Source organism: Salvelinus sp. IW2-2015, unplaced genomic scaffold (genome assembly GCF_002910315.2).
Source record: "Salvelinus sp. IW2-2015 unplaced genomic scaffold, ASM291031v2 Un_scaffold1481, whole genome shotgun sequence".
NCBI lineage: Eukaryota > Metazoa > Chordata > Actinopteri > Salmoniformes > Salmonidae > Salvelinus > Salvelinus sp. IW2-2015.
Genome location: NW_019942937.1, coordinates 37,111 through 41,370, shown reverse-complemented (window position 1 = coordinate 41,370; position 4,260 = coordinate 37,111). Strand labels below are relative to the sequence as shown.

The window sequence follows — 4,260 nt, the reverse complement described above, 5'->3', positions numbered from 1 at the left end:
GCACTGTATGTTTTGACCATCATTCTATTTCTACGCTTGTGAAAAGGAGGGTAGTGCAAGAACATCTAGAGATAGGATAACAGTTTAGCCTGGAGAAATCCAGTCTGTTTGTGCTAACATTCCACTATGACAAGGGAATGACAGTTCAACAGACTGGAACACATTTAACAGCGGCTTCATAATTCAATAATTACAGTGAATCAACCTCCATATGTTCATTAGGTTTCAAGGTTTGGCTTTTTGGCATTCCACAGTAATCATCATCTGCTCATAACCTCTTAGTATGCACACAATGGGGTTTCTGCTCATAACCTGTTAGTATGCACACAATGGGGTTTCTGCTCATAACCTGTGTATGCACACAATGGGGTTTCTGCTCAGAACCTGTTAGTATGAACACAAGTTAGAGCGTTGGACTGGTAACCGAAAGGGTGCAAGATCGAATCCCCGAGCTGACAAGGTGAAATTCTGTCGTTCTGCCCCTGAACAAGGCAGTTCACCCACTGTTCCTAGGCTGTCATTGAAAATAAGAATTTGTTCTTAACTGACTTGCCTAGTTAAATAAAAAAATWGATTTGAGAAGTGAATTTCGGATACAACCAAYAAGACCAGGGAGGTTTTCCAATGCCTAACAAAGAAGGCATTATTTCAACACATTTTGGAAGTTGAAAAAAAAAAGCAGACACTGAATATCCCTTTGAGCATGAAGCTATTAATTAGGCTTTGGATGGTGTATCAATAGACCCAGTAACTCAGTTGCTGGAGATGGAAACCGCTCAGTGATTTCACCATGTGGCCAATGTGATTTTAAAAGAGTTTAATGGCTGTGATAGAAGAACGATTGTAGTTACTCCACAATACTAACCTAACTGACAGAGTGAAAAGAAGGAAGCCTGTAGAGAATAGAACATATTTCAAAACATGCATCCTGTTTGCAATGAGGCACTTAAGTAATACTGCAAAACAATTGGTAAAGAAACAAACGTTTTGTTCTGAATAAAAAGTGGTATGTTTGGGGCAAATCCAACACATCACTGAGTACCACTCTTTATATTTTCAAGCAAAGTGGTGTCTGCATCATGTTATGGGTATGCTTGTCATTGATAAGGACTGGGGAGTTTTTCAGGATAAAAATGTACAGAATAGAGCTAAAACACAGGCAAAATCCTAGAGGAAAACCTGGTTCAGTCTGCTATCCAACAGACACTGGGGGATTAATTCACCTTTCAGCAGGACAATAACCTAAAACACAAGGACAAATCTACAAGAGTTGCTTACCAAGACGATATTGAAGGTTCCTGAGTGGCCAAGTTAAACSTTTTACTTAAATCAGCTTGGAAATCTATTGCAAGACTTAAATGGTTGTCTAGCAATGATCAACAACCAACTTGACAGAGCTTGAAGAGTTTTTAAAAGGATAATGGGCAAAATGCTGAACAATCCAGGTGTGAAAAGCTTTTAGAGACTCAGAAAGACTCACAGCTGTAATCGCTGACAAAGGTGATTCTAACATGTATTGACTCGGGTGGGGTTGAACACTTATCTAATTAAGATATATTAGTGTTTTATTCTTCCACTTTGACAGAGAACTTTGTGTAGATTGTTGACAAAAAAATGACAAATCCCTTTTAATCTGACTTTGTAACACAACAAAATGTGGAACAAGTCAAGGTGGTTGAATACTTTCTGAAGGCACTGTATGTTCTGACCATCATTCTATTTCTACGCTTGTGAAAAGGAGGGTAGTGCAAGAACATCTAGAGATAGGATAACAGTTTAGCCTGGAGAAATCCAGTCTGTTTGTGCTAACATTCCACTATGACAAGGGAATGACAGCTCAACAGACTGAAACACATTTAGTAACAGCGGCTTCATAATTCAATAATTACAGTGAATCAAACCTCCATTTGTTCATTAGGTTTCAAGGTTTGGCTTTTAAGCACAGCAGGAGATCGATCAACTGCTCGATAACCAAACTTAGTATGAACACACAATGGGGTTTCTGCTCATAACCTGTTAGTATGCACACAATGAGGTTTCTGCTCATAACCTGTAGTATGAAACACAATGAAGTTTCTGCTCATAACCTGTTAGTATGCACACAATGGGGTTTCTGCTCATAGCCTATTAGTATGCAACAAATGAGGTTTCTGCTCATAACCTGTTAGTATGCACACAATGAGGTTTCTGCTCATAACCTGTTAGTATGCACACAATGGGGTTTCTGCTCATAAACTGTTAGTATGCACACAATGGGGTTTCTGCTTATAACCTCTTAGTATGCACACAATGGGGGTCTGCTTATAACCTGTTAGTATGCACACAATGGGGTTTCTGCTTATAACCTCTTAGTATGCACACAATGGGGTTTCTGCTATAACCTGTTAGTATGCACACAATGGGGTTTCTGCCAAACCTCTTAGTATGCACACAATGGGGTTTCTGCTCATAAAAACCTGTTAGTATGCACACATGGGTTTCTGCTCATAACCTCTTAGTATGCACACAATGGGTTTCTGCCTATAACCTGTTAGTATGCACACAATGTGTTTCTGCTCATAACCTGTTAGTATGCACACAATGGGGTTTCTGCTCATAACCTGTAGTATGCACACAATGGGGTTCTGCTCATAACCTGTTAGTATGCACACAATGGGGTTTCTGCTTATAACTCTTTGAGTATGCACACAATGGGGTTTCTGCTTATTACCTTAGTATGAACACAATGGGGTTTCTTCTTGTGTGATGAACTAAACAACTAAATAACATTGCAACAAAGCAAAGCGTTGTGTCCTGTGATAAAACACCAGTCACGGGATAATGGCTGGACTTATCCTTTATGTGTCCCAATCTCCTTTAGGTGAAGTGCTATTCTGGAACCAAACTGGGAACTGGAGCATTAAGGAAAAACAATAAGGCAGCATTTGGCATTTCAATATGGCATATAGAGCTGTAGATATGTTATATATCCCTTTAGTAACACACCTGACAGCATTATCATTAGCATGCTTTAGCTCAAGCGCAGGGATTAGGGGGACATACAGGGGCAGAGACAGACAGAGGGGAGTCTAGTACCAGCATGTGTCTATGCATTGTTTTGTCTCTATAATAAACCGTGTTGATTTAATGTTGGAGAAGCAGCGTCACCCAGACAGTTCTTAGCCTGGTATTAACAATACATCTGAAACAGTATAGAACATAGCCTGGTATTAACAATATATATGTATCTGAACAGTCAGAAACATAGCCTGGTATTAACAATATAATGTATCTGTGTCTATCTGCACGACACACCACTCAATTTCTTAGCCTGGTAGTATCATCTGAAACAGTACAGTTTCTAGCCTGGTATAGGCCTAACATTGAGACCTACAGTACTTATCTTGATGGTATCAACACGTTCTTTCTGTTGTCTGTCTGTCTGTCTGTCTGTCTGTCTGTCTGTCTGTCTGTCTGTCTGTCTGTCTGTCTGTCTGTCTGTCTGTCTGTCTGTCTGTCTGTCTGTCTGTCTGTCTGTGTCTGTCTGCCTGTGTCTGCCTGCCTGCCTGCCTGCCTGCCTGTCTGTCTGTCTGCTGCCTGCCTGTCTGTCTGTCTGTCTGTCTGTCTGTCTGTCTGTCTGCCTGTCTGTCTGCCTGTCTGCCTGTTCTGCCTGTCTGCAATAACAACGTTAGAAGCGGCAGTGTGTTATTAAATGAAAGAAAAAGCAAATCAAGCTGAACTTCGCATCAAAGATCAAACTAGTCACCTGTTTGTTTTTGTAAGAACACTTTTAAAACCACTTCCATTCCATTCATTTGCACATCATTTTTACATTCTAAATGGCAACCCATTCCCTACATAGTGCACTACTTTAGGGACACGGCCCATAACACATGAGTGATAGTTCTTATCTCTCATTTGGTTTGTAGCTTACTGTTGTAGGTGCACTTGTCTGCAGGGCAAAATGTCTACGTTGTGAAGTGACTGGGTCTGCATTCCAAATGGCACCCTATTCCCTATATAGTGCACTACTATTGACCAGAGCCCTATATGGGTTTCCCTTTGGGCCCTGATCAAAAGTAGTGTGCACTACACAGGATCTAGGGTACCATTTTGGATGTAGCCTAGGTGATGAAGAGGAAGTCATTCAGTATCGGATTGATCTGGGTTTGATCTCTTAGCTCAATACCACCTGGGTATACCTGAAACAACCTGAGGACCCTCTAACCCCACGACCTCTACCAAACCAGAATTATTAACCTTACGAACCCAACCCACACT

At 40.8% G+C, this 4,260-nt stretch overlaps 1 protein-coding gene and 1 long non-coding RNA gene across 2 annotated transcripts in view; both read right to left on the bottom strand.

Annotated features, from left to right (window-relative positions):
- Positions 1 to 2,429, bottom strand: part of LOC139024416 (uncharacterized) — a 14,399-nt gene extending 11,970 nt beyond the window's left edge. The window contains exons 1-2 of the long non-coding RNA XR_011475711.1: positions 2,014 to 2,429; positions 206 to 349 (exon numbers count right to left, since the gene is read on the bottom strand). This is a non-coding gene — a long non-coding RNA (uncharacterized lncRNA). The remainder of the gene's footprint in view (positions 1 to 205; positions 350 to 2,013) is intronic.
- Positions 1 to 4,260, bottom strand: part of LOC112070976 (serine-rich adhesin for platelets-like) — a 75,981-nt gene that overhangs the window by 46,618 nt on the left and 25,103 nt on the right. The gene's annotated exons all lie outside the window — the stretch shown is intronic.